This window comes from Schistocerca serialis, chromosome 6, assembly GCF_023864345.2.
Source record: "Schistocerca serialis cubense isolate TAMUIC-IGC-003099 chromosome 6, iqSchSeri2.2, whole genome shotgun sequence".
Lineage (NCBI taxonomy): Eukaryota > Metazoa > Arthropoda > Insecta > Orthoptera > Acrididae > Schistocerca > Schistocerca serialis.
In genome coordinates, this window is record NC_064643.1 from 440,992,225 (window position 1) to 441,005,509 (window position 13,285).

Below are 13,285 nucleotides of genomic sequence, written 5' to 3' on the forward strand. Positions count from 1 at the left end.
ATAACAATATAGCAGCCATTGCAAAATACATTCAGCCCCTTAGGTACTGAATCCTCTGGCCTTGATCCAAACTGATAACTTTGGGCCCTGTGCAAATAAACAGTATTGTCTTGCCTCTAAAGCAGCAACGGTGGATCGCGTTATATTCTGTACTCTCATGAAGGTGAAATAAAATATACAAGCTACAGGCTCAGCGGTATGCAGCGCTTTGAAATATACATGAAATCCTTTTATCTGAAAATGGAAAACATTTAAGAAAAGTTCAATAGGGTAAGGTGGGATAAATCCGACCTAGTAATTTCTTGTGGCTATAAAACGCATATCCGAGGTCGGATCTTAACGTTATATACGTTAAATTATAGGTAATATAAAGGATTAACTGTTTGCAAAATATTTTTGTTATGCCATCAATAGTTTTTGAGATATCCTACTATAAGAAACGTCCATTTTTTCCATTTGCAAAAATGGTGCGGTAAATCCAAACCCCTATTTGTTTGGCTGATTTTGCATAGAAATAGTTCTAAATGAAGGTTTCTTTTGGCAAATAATTATATGCAATTATGTTTTTACATAAATGAACAAGTTACATGGATGTAAATTTTAATTGAAAAAAGATGATTTCATTGCACGGCGATGCGACAGCAATGTCGATCTCGGAATGTTAAAATCACGAGCGACAGCTCGTAAGCACATTCCCATTTGCATTGCAGCAGTTGCTCGGCGAATATCGTTTTGCTTGCGTTTTGTCGTTTTTCGTTTGTAATTTCGTACCATTTTCCTAAAAATAAACAAGAATTCACTTTGTTTCCATAAATAAATAATCCCAAACACATAAACGATAAAAAATATGCGATCTGATTTACCCCACCATGCTATTTTTCATTTAACACACACAAACAATTTACACGAAATTTGCAACAAAAAGGATACATACACTGAATAGGTCACTAAATGCACTACAAAATCTCTTACCGTTTGTTTTGCGATCGTTTTATTTAATAAGGTAAATCTAGTGATGCATTTTGCACAAAAATTAAACTGAAACAATCGAAAACACACTTGTTGTCTTTTGAATGTCTTAATGTCAAATGCAGCAAAGCTGTCAAGATGACATTGTCGTTATTTAGAATGCTCTATATGGTAACACTAATGCGAAATCGCTGCGCTTTGCCGTTTCTCACAAATAGAGGGCGGTCGGGTTTACCCACACGGTCGGATTTACCCCACCTTATCCTATCTTTAAAAAAAACATGACCTGGACAGTGAGGCGGTAGCGATTTGGATGAATTACTAACACTGACTTTTTCAACAGTGAAGTTGCACTCGAAGTTAAGTTGGCTTTTCAAAACATCTGTCCATTGAAGTTACATTACTCCAAAAAATTACTTTAATTTTACTAAATGGAAACCTTTCCTTGCTGGCATAGTCACAAACAACGTGATTTGCACAGCAAGTATTATCTAACATCACTAAAAAGCATAAAGACAAATCATCAAATTACATATACCTGTGTTAACAAATCTTAGAAACATTACAAAAGGCAAATATCTAACTAGCCTATACATCAAATCTGTTTACGTAGAGTCTGGGGTTACTCAACACAGAAGTCACTGTTACCAATTATCAGCCAACTCGTGTACACTAACGCACTGGCAAAAGGAAAGTAATAAAAAAATTAACATCTTTACCTTAACTGCGAGAAGACTTCTGCTTCCGCATTTATATTTCCAATTATACACGTACTCGTAAAGCTGCTTTGTGATACCACTCCAGTATTCCTTTCTTTTTAAAATTAAATTTACATTTCAACACATAAATTTAGATTTCATTATAAAACCATTCATCATTCTTAACTACCTATTATACGCCCGGTGTAATACAAAATATTGGTATGCGAAAATTCCTACATTTTAATCTAACACTTGGTGGCATTACAGAACATACCACAAAAAACTGCCTACTACATCTTCCTCCGTTCATAGACTATACACACTGCTGTGCGTCAAGCGCTCTCTTACTCCAACACTACAATGTCAGCAGTGTATTTGGCTCTGCGGTCGCGCAAATTCACCGATCTGCTTTATAGCGCCCATCAGATACATATATAGTTTACAATATATAGTTTACATTACTGTCATTAGAATATTCCGGTGCGACATGTAAGTGTACCCCAGTAGACTTCTTTCAATACGGGCGAGATGACGGGACCAGGAATTCCAAGACTTTCGATAATGTTTTAACTTCAAGCCTCAAGTCGGATAACAAATGACAAAAGAAATATTTTTCGCGACTGATATAATTACAGATTATCAGTTTCGGATTTTTCCCTTTATTTGTACTGTGGAACCTTGCTTCTTGCCAAATTTCATGATTCTAGGTCAACGGGAAGCACCCTACAGGTTTTGATGAGTGCGTTTTCGAGTATCGCAATATGTGAGATAAATGGCCGTATCTTTTGATTGCATTGACTTAGAATCTTGAAATTTTCACACTGACAAGGACCCATAGACCTAAATGTGTGACATAAATTTGAACTTTATACATCTACTCGTTCCTGAGGGACAGGGTTCTTAGCAATCGGACAGACAGCAGACAGAACAACAAAGCGATGCTTTAGGGGTTCCGTTTTTACAGATCGAGTCACCGAGCCCTGAAAAGTAAGTAACCTGCTTATTAGTTCGAAAGTAATGCTCGTAACTCTTAATACAATACTGGCCATTAAAATTGTTACACCACGAAGATGACCTGCTACAGACGCGAAATTTAACCGACAGGATGAAGATGCTGTGATATGCAAATGATTTGCTTTTCAGAGTATTCACACAAGGTTGGCGTCAGTGGCGACACCTACAACGTGCTGACATGAGGAAAGTTTCCAACCGATTTCTCATACACAAACAGCAGTTGACCGGCGTTGCCTGGTGAAACGTTGTTGTGATGCCTCGTGTAAGGAGGAAAAATGCGTACCATCACGTTTCAGACTTTGATAAAGGTCGGATTGTAGCCTATCGCGATTGCGGTTTATCGTATCCGAACATTGCTGCTCGCGTTGTTCGAGATCCAATGACTGTTAGCAGAATATGGAGTCGGTGGGTTCAGGAGGGTAATACGGAACGCCGTGCTGGATCCCAACGGCCTCGTATCACTAGCAGTCGAGATGACAGGCATCTTACCCGCATGGCTGTAACGGATGGTGCAGCCACGTCTCGATCCATGAGTCAACAGATGGGAACGTTTCCAATACAACAACCATCTGCACGAACAGTTCGACCACGTTTTCAGCAGCATGGACTATCAGCTCGGAGACCATGGCTCCGGTTACCCTTGACGCTGCATCACAGACAGGACCGCCTGCGATGGTGTACTCAACGACGAACCTGGGTGCACGAATGGCAAAACGTCATTTTTTTTGGATGAATCCAGTTTTTGTTTACAGCATCATGATGGTCACATCCCTGTTTGGCGACATCGCGGTGAACGCACATTGGAAGCGTGTATTCGTCATCGCCATACTGGCGTATCACCCGGCGTGATGGTATGGGGTGCCATTGGTTAGACGTCTCAGTCACCTCTTTTTCGCATTGACGGCACTTTGAACACTGGACGTTGCATTTCATATGTGTTACGACCCGTTGCTCTACCCTTCATTCGATCCCTGCAAAACCCTAATTTCAGCAGGATAATGCACGACCGCATGTTGCAGGTCCTGTACGGGCCTTTCTATATACAGAAAATGTTCGACAGCTGTCCTGGCCAGCACATTCTCCTGATCTCTCACCAACTGAAAACGTCTGGTCAATGGTGGCTGAGCATCAGGTTCGTCACTATACGCCAGTCACTACTCTTGATGAACTGTAGTATAGTGTTGAAGCTGCATGGGTAGCCGTACCTGTACACACCATCCAAGCTCTGTTTAACTCAATGCCCAGGCGTATCAATGCCGTTATTACGGCCAGAGGTGGTTGTTCTGGATACTGATTTCTCAGTATCTATGCACCCCAAATTGCATGAAAATGTAATCCCATTCAGTTGTAGTATAATATATTTTTCCAATGAATACGCCGGCCGGAGTGGCCGTGCGGTTCTAGGCGCTACAGTCTGGAACCGAGCGACCGCTACGGTCGCAGGATCGAATCCTGCCTCGGGCATGGATGTGTGTGATGTCCTTGGATTAGTTAGGTTTAATTAGTTCTAAGTTCTAGGCGACTGATGACCTCAGAAGTTAAGTCGCGTAGTGCTCAGAGCCATCCAATGAATACCCGTTTATCACCTGCATTTCTTCTTGGTGCAGCTATTTTTTTGGCCATTAGTGTACTTTTATCCCATTGTGGCCCTCCGAAATGTTACCAAGATTTTTTCGACTACGCTGCAGAAGTTTCTCTGTGAAGCTCTGACACATCCTCCAAACAGTCGCATGTGAATCCCATATTTTTGGAGCCCTGAAGAAAGACTTCCGTAGCCGTAGATTTGCTTCTGATTCTTCGATCAAGGCATTGCCCGTCTTGTCTCACAGTGCGGTAAATGTAGTAGCAGCTATGGTGTTTACTTACTTTTTTCCCATCTGACTCGCTTTCATTTGATTGCCCCGTGTACTCTCAAGCAGGTTGCGACTACTCAGCATCGCCAATTTCGCCGAGTACATGCAGGGGCTGGCCAGAGATGTAAGTGGCATAAGTGGGAACTCCAGATGGCAAAGCGTTTAGAAAAATATGCCGTTTCTGGCGTGCGTCGGGCACATCACTCATGACCCACTTATGTTAACGTAATTTCCAGGTAGCGATTGGCGCAGCAGTAAGAGCACAGCACGGTAATCCGAATATTGTGGGTACGAGTCCGTACTCGGAAACTTGTTTTTCATTTCGATTTTTTACGCAAGTTGCATTGCAAATAAACCGAAATAATGCTCAGTGTATTCTACTTATTAATATTTTCATAAAAGGCATGATAAGGAATTGCAATCGAAAATTTTATATTGCAGACATATTTCCCAGAAAAGTTTGTACTTACAGCGTCTACGAGGACTCCGAAAATAACTTTTGGAAAAGGGATCGTAATTAACGCGTGCGTGACTTCGTATTCTACTAGTTTCATTTTGACGTTCCAGCAGCCGGCGGCAGCTGGACGTGGACAATACGTTCTCGGTGCAGGCAAAATGGGCCCATCTACCGTTGGTGACAATGTTAGCTACGGCTCCGAGAATTTTGCGTTCGCTAGCTCCAAACTGTGGAAGGCGGCTATAATTTCGCACCTTACAAACACTCATCCACATACTTTGCCGTGAACTACAACCACAATTAGATATCATTTGATAGGTTGTCCATTGTATATATGAATATTTAAAGGAGACTGACATTGTCACGTATGCCTTGTAAACAATTGTTAACGCTTATTGCATGAAAGATGACGGAGTGTGTTTACTAACAGAACGGCGTAATGAATAATTGCCTATACTAGTAGAGGTTGGAACGCCAGTGGAGATGAAACGGCCGGTGGAATTCAAGCTCTGAGTGGAAGGCCCACACAGGTGTTGGTCCTGCATAAAAACAGGAAATAGCTAGATGGACGTCATGGCACCTACGCTCTGGAGCACAATACGGTGACGGCCGACCGTTATTGTAGCAGGACCGGAAGGATAACCGCGAACTCTGCAAATCTTGGACGCAGGTGGGAAGAGAGAAGAAGCGTCACCTCGGAAACCACGCAGGCTGGGTTATTTCCAAGGATTTTTGCTCAGGAGCACACCATTGTACGAGTATAGGTTTTTCCTTGCAAACTTTCCGCGCTGAGCGACAAAAGGCTAAAATATGGTTCGTCGGCGTTTGGAAGAATCTGTAGAGGGAGAATATTCCGCGGTTTCGGGAACATGATTCGTTTTCGAAATTACGAGGGTGGGGAGCCGAGCCTTGCTGGGAAGCCAGCAGTGGAGAGATGAAGTCTTCCGTTGTGAGCGCCCGTGTGTGACAGTCGCTCGGTATCAGCTTTGTTGGTACAGACGGACTTGCTGTCTTTGCTCTCAGTATAGTTCGTAGTTAGAACAGTTAGGCACTGTACTGTTGCGAACCTATACGATTCTGCACTTCACCTCCGGGTTGGAAGTTGTCGTTGAGTACGCAGCGTTCAGCAATTGAGAGAACTTCTTCTGCCTATACTTACATTGAGACGTTACCTGAACTCCGTCCTCTCGTCTGTAGAACACAGAGAGGATAAGACAGAGTATATTAGTCAAAGGACCGCCTTCTCCTGTCCTAGTGTTTGAAAGCGTTTATTTGTGGCTGGAGTTCTTCCATCGTCGCAGACGAGTACGAGAACCATCACTTCAATGCACCGGATGCAGTACATATGGTGATATTGCGAATTGCTCCGGCTTATTAGGGCTACAAAGCTGAACAACTGTGAACACGTTAGTTTATTTCCACTGAGGTTCCACACCACCGTAGATCATCTTTGAAAGTAGTATCTTCTAGTGTTTGGTACGTAGATGATGTCATTCATTTCGCGTTATTGATATTAGACCGTGTAGTCATAATAAGGGGCAGAGTTGGGCAATTGAATTATAATTTTAGTTAGGAAATATAGACAGTTGTACTTAAAGGGTTCACTTTAATCTATAATAAAGATATATTAAACAACAACGTTTATCATTTAGTAGTATTAGTTGCCTTCATCATTCATTTATGTTTAGATTGTAATTTATATGTAAAAAAGAGCATTAAGAGATTCTAAAATCTGCTTCAGGGGGTAGTCAGACAGGGCCAAATCATTATTTTAGCGTTTATTATTCTCTGTTGCGCACATTCATTTTTCACCTGGCCGGAGTAGCACCTTGTTACTGAGTAACGGTAATTGTTCGAGAATATTGAGAGAACACAACGAGAATATTATTTATCTATAAAGACTCTAAAACTACCAGGTAATTGTAAAATTGCGACTTTATAATGTGTGCAAAGTGCAAAGAAAATTACTGCTTCGCGTTTTTACATCGCCCCCGGACGTGCAGATCGTCAAATGTAAACTAATAAAAGCACCTAATTTATATACGAAGTTCTCGTGTAGCCTTAATTAAAATCCCTTGCTGGAAATGTATTTTCAATTCCAGTTTTCCTTTGCCTTACGATATAATGAATATTCTTTTCGTTTTTTTTTTTTTCAGTGTAAGAAAAGTAAATAATGAAAATATAAAAAAGAAAAACAAAAAGATTTGCACATGCTCACTCGACACCACGACACTCGGATAACCCTTCTGTACTACAGGGGGGTTACAACTAAACTTTCGCTACTTGGCAGGGCTCCCATGACAAACAAGTCACCTTAGGATAATGAAACGTTGTGGAAACATTTGTAAGGACATCCGGAAGAGCAATGATGAATAAACCGTTTAAAAACGCATTTTAATTTCTACATAGATGATAACATTTGCTAATTGCGTACCATATTCACGTTCCAGATTACGAACGCTGTTCAATGTGACGACCATCTGCATCCACGACAGCCTGGAACCGCATTGGGGACTGCTCTACTGCTGTCGGAAACCACGGTGGACCATGAAGTGCAGCTCGTGCACTGCTTAAGGATCGCACACTGCTAAATCGCCAGTTAGTTCGAAATTCCGAAGCATGTTCTTTAGCCCCAGCAGTCCGCCCCCGGTAGCTGAGTGGTCAGCGCGACAGAACGTCAATCCTAAGGGTCCGGGTTCGATTCCCGGCTGGGTCGGAGATTTTCTCCGGAACTGGGTGTTGTGTTGTCCTAACCATCATCATTTCATCCCCATCGATGCGCAAGTCACCGAAGTGGCGTCAAATCGAAAGACTTGCACTCGGCGAACGGTCTACCCGACGAGACGGGAGGCCCTAGTCACACTACATTTACATTTATTTTACCCAGTGCAGAAAGAGCGCCTCCCCGTTTTCCTTTAATACTAGTGAAAAGCAGCAGCACTAATGCTGTTGTTTTGGTGAAACTGTTTTAGGAGTGAAGCCCTGCTCATCTTGTCGTGACCTACGTGCACTGCTCCGCAGCTGTAATGCACACTGAAGCACGCTCGCCGTACCAGCACCGGAGCCTAACGGCAGGTCATGACACGAACAGTGCTAACAACGCAAACCCTGCTAACCACAGTCTGAACATCATTCCTATAATACGATGCATGAATGTCCAAAGGAACTTTGCATCGTAATTCAGAGTAACACTGGCACTGTAATGTCATGCTTATCCGCCGACAGCGGGCAAGCGACTTTTAAGTAAAATGTCTCACCTCTACGGGAATATACCGGGTGATCAAAAAGTCAGTATAAATTTGAAAACTTAATAAATCACAGAATAATATAGATAGAGAGGTAAAAATTGACACACATGCTTGGAAGGACTTGGGGTTTCATTAGAACAAAAAAAAAGTATTGCTAGACGTGTGAAAGATCTCTTGCGCGCGTCGTTTGGTGATGATCGTGTGCTCAGCCGCTACTTTCGTTATGCTTGGCCTCCCAGGTCCCCAGACCTCAGTCCGTGCGATTATTGGCTTTGGGGCTACCTGAAGTCGCAAGTGTATCGTGATCGACCGACATCTCTAAGGATGCTGAAAGACAACATCCGACGCCAATGCCTCACCATAACTCTGGACATGCTTTACAGTGCTGTTCACAACATTATTTTTCGACTACAGCTATTGTTGAGGAATGATGGTGGACATATTGAGCATTTCCTGTAAAGAACATCATCTTTGTTTTGTCTTACTTTGTTATGCTAATTATTGCTATTCTGATCAGATGAAGCGCCATCTGTCGGACATTTTTGAACGTTTGCATTTATTTTTTTTTTTTTTTGGTTCTAATAAAACCCCATGTCTTTCCAAGCATGTGTGTCAATTTGTATCTCTCTATCTACATTATTCCGTGATTTATTCAGTTTTCAAATTTATACTGACTTTTTGGTCACCCGGTACATAATGGATTTACGAGTATAGTTGTAGACGCATGGTTGACGATATATGGAATTTTGGGTCTGGACGTGAGTCGTGCAGGGGTAGCCAAATGGTAAGGCGGCCGCTCGCAATAAGCGGGAAATACGGGTTCGAGTGCCTGTGCGGCAGAAATTTTCACTATCGTCAGTCCATTCCACAGCTGATGATTGTCCGTATTTACAGCTGTCAATACATTTAATTTCATTCCTATAAAGTTCGGTACCCATATGGTAAACATTTTTCCGTCTACACTGGGCCAAGTAGCGAAAGCTTAATTATAATCGCCACTTGCTGCCTGGCGACTACTCTAACATAAATCGCTGATGTCTCGCCCGACCTGCGCCAAAAATGCTGCTTTTTCTAAACGCTTAGTCATCTGGAGCTCCCACTTCTGTCGCTTTATTTCTGGCCAAGCCCGGTCTACACCATAAATTTGGACGAAATCACCGTTAACGAGCAGGCGCGATCCTCTTGTTGTTGACGGTGCCAGCTTACCCCCACCACTAAATAATATCATTTCACTGATCCTTGGTGGCTGTATTTCGAGACTCAAGCATTCTGTAGCAGTTTTCGTGGAATAATTTCTGCTGTTGTCCGCTCAATTTGTCCACCTCAGTAGCTAAGCAGTTGGCATGGCTGACTGCCATCCGGAGGACCCGGACATGATTCCCGGTACTGCCGTGGAATTTTCCTTGGTGAGAGGACTGGAATGTGGTGCACTCAGCCTTGTGATGCCAACTGAGGACAGTGGTTAGCACAGTGGACTTGCCTTCAGGAGGACGACGATTCAAACCCTTGTCCGGCCATCCTGATTTGGGTTTTCCGTGATTTACCTAAATCGCTTGAAGCAAATGCAGGGATGGTTCCTCTGGAAGATCATGGCCAACTTTCTTCCCCATCCTCCCCCAATCCGATAGGACCGATGACTTCACTGTTTGGTCCCCTCCCCCAAATTAACCAACAACCATCCAGTTGAGGGGCTACGCGATTGAGGAGTAGCCGCTCCGGGTCACGAAAACTTACAACGACCGGGAGAGCTATGTGCAGACCCCACGATGCTCCTGTGACACCATTGGCGGAGGGTGCCACGGTCGTCTATCGCTACCGATGCACCCTCCAAGGCCTGTAGACGGAGTTGCAGTTCAGTTTCACTGTTTCCATTTTCTTATTGAAAAGTATGTGAGGGGGCAGTTGACAGGTGGAATCGGATGAAGACCAACTTTCTTTTTTGCAACATAAACTATAAAAATCGTGGTTTTATAGACCACACACAGCTAGAAACTGTGGCTTTTATGTGGCGTTGCGAAAGCTAAAATTATAAATATTTAAAATGTTTACAGTAACGAATACAATAAAACTAAAAAGATAGGAAGATTGGTGCGTCTGCGGATCGTATTTACAAGCCAATTATTCGTTGGTTTGTCATAGCAGACATAATTTTCATCTTATAAATTAAGAGTGTTTGTGCCCAAATTTTATTCCTGCGTGAAATCCACTTTCGGATAACACAGTTGGGTTTCGTTTGCCTTGTACACTTGGCTCACCTCCAATGCTGTAACTTTTACCATAACATTAATATCCGTCCATATCATGTCACAACAGAAGACATGGCGACTGAGGAGGAGTAAAACAAATACCGACCGGGGCACCTTTTATCTATCCGTCCGAAGCAAACTGGCGGACACGAATGTCTTTCTTCAGGGCTCCAAAAATATGGAAATCACATGGGGAGAGATCAGGGCTGTATGGAGAATATGTAAGGGCTTGCCAGCGAAACTTCTGCAACGTAGTCGAAAGAACTTCGGCAACATGTGGCCGGGCTCGCCATTACTTTTGAAATGATAGCCAGTTTACTTACTTTTTTCAATCTTTCTCGTTTTCATTTAACTGCATTCACTTTTTTTTACACATTGCGCAAATATTGTATAACGGCTTAATATCTGTCCTACGGGTTCCTCACTCGAAACATCAACTACCGTAAAATATCCAGGAGTAACCTCCCACAGTGAATAAAATGCATAAAACGTATTTTAGGAAAATCAGGTTGAAGGCCGAGATTCATTGACAGGATCTTATGCAACTCTAATGCACCCACGAAACAAGTGGCTTGCAAAACATTTGCAGGACCAATTCTTGAGAACTGATCATCAGTCTGGAATGCATACTTGGTTGGGACACTGGAAGAGTGAGGGAAGATCCAACTAAGAGCGGCACGTTTCGTCACGGGACTATTAAGAAGCGACAGCGTTTTAGAGATGCTCCATAAACTCCATGAGAAGCGTGCGCACCACGGAGAGTTTTACTGTTGTAGTTCCGAGACCGTGTATTCCAACAAGAATTGGAGAACATATGACTTGCTTGCACGGAAGTCTTGCGATATGACAACGACGAGAAAATCAGGGAAATTAGAGCTCTTGTGCAAGTTTACAAACAATCATTCTTCTCGAGCTTCGTTCACAAAGGAAACAGAGAAGGGAAGAAAAAGTAGTGATACCGAAAGTACCTTCAGCCGCACACCATAGTGTGGTTTGTAGAGCATATATGTACATAAGACACTGAATATCTGACAAATAAAAATGATTTCGGTTTTACGATACCTAAACAAATCACAAGTTTACACTGTTCTTCAATCACAATGGAAATACTCATATACGAAAAGCTGTTTTAATGAAAATGTTTCAACAGTGAGAAAGTCAGCTCTATTGAGATAAAATAGTTTAAAAAAAAGAAGTTTGTGATGTACCGTCTTCTAAATATTAAATCATGCATTTGCATAGATATCTTTACTAGATTATATAAATAACAAATTTTTCGAAATGTTTGGACAGCACTTCTCCCAGTCTTTCAGTTCCAAGCAGTTCTGTCAAATTTACCTTACTACTTCTGTGAAAAACATCCGATTTATGAATATTGTTTGGCTATTAATGAATTAAACTATCGTTTCTTGGTCCTTAATGCTAATACTAACATACCAGATAAAAAATTTCCCACCGCCAGTAAATATCACGTTAAAACTATGTGTATACCGTGTATAGCCTTCATAAATGGTCTCAGTTTTCCGAGTAAAACTGTCCACAAGTTTATTACTGTATGCCACAATCAGCTGAAGCCACACATTGGTCATTAAAAACAGTAGAGCTACCAATTTTCGAGGATGTCGGTTGCTACGTTTCAGCCACTGTTCCAAACAGCCCAAGACATTTTCTGTCGGAATAAGAGCAGGTGGTTTAACGGGGCACTCGTGGCGGGAGGAGGGTGGGGGGGGGGGGGGGGGGTACCTGGTTTCGTCAAACAACCGACTGGGACATACAGCCACTTCATAGCCATTCCATGATTTAGATCAGCGATGGAGTGTCACATGGGCACTATAAAATAAATAAAATAAAATAAAATAAAATAAAATATTAATTATTTTATCTGTATGATAGTGATTGGTTGTAATTAATATTTGCTTATCTGGAACGTGGACGTTTAATTATTTGGTATCAGACGCTTGACAATGACTTTTTCGTAAATGCAATGTTATTCGTAGTTGACCGTGAAATAAGACTCAAATAATCGGACTTCGTATTTAAATCGTTTCCAAAGACTGCTGCGGTAGGTGCGGACTCAAATCTAAATTCTCAATATTAGAGTAATTTTGCCAGCCATGTCAATACGTCGTACAGAGGTGACTGTCTACTAAACATAAAAAGTTTACACAGTTAGTTAAATCAGATATATTCAACCAATAAGCCTACAGTTAAATAATTCTACTTACTTTCATAAATATAAATTCTTTACAGAATCGAGTGCCTAGTAAGATTGCAACTCGCAGTGTTCTTATATAACATCAAATATGGCGGTGTGCCACTCAATGAAATATACGTGCTTCCCGCACCACTTGTCCAAGACCTCCCCTTCTTAATGAAACATAAGAGTATCGTAATTGTGTTTTTTGTTTTATCAGCGACATAGCGCTGCAGTTCTGTGCCATAGGCTTTATTTATTTGTCAGAGATTAATTATTTAATTAAGATTTCGCGTTTCCGAGGAAACTCACGCACGGCATGCAAATGTGCCTTTATACCACCTCGTACCAGTTCTACAACGTCGTTTCAGTGTGTGAGGTAACGGGCGATTGTGGCGCCCTGGAAATATTATTCTATGTTCGGAATTTGGGCGGCCGCACAGGACGCTCGTCAAAGCCGGGGCCCGGCAGAAAACACGTGGTGGCAAACATTAGCCGGACGAGAAGGGCGGCCCCAGCGCATGGTCCAGCCGCGTGGCTGGGAATTCCGCTGTGACGGGGACGGTGCTTTGTGTCGATGAACGAGACTAGTGTGCCGAGAGT

The 13,285-nt window shown here is 42.2% G+C and overlaps 1 long non-coding RNA gene across 2 annotated transcripts in view; it reads right to left on the bottom strand.

Annotated features, from left to right (window-relative positions):
• Positions 1-13,285, bottom strand: part of LOC126484197 (uncharacterized) — a 641,002-nt gene that overhangs the window by 443,569 nt on the left and 184,148 nt on the right. The window lies entirely within an intron of this gene.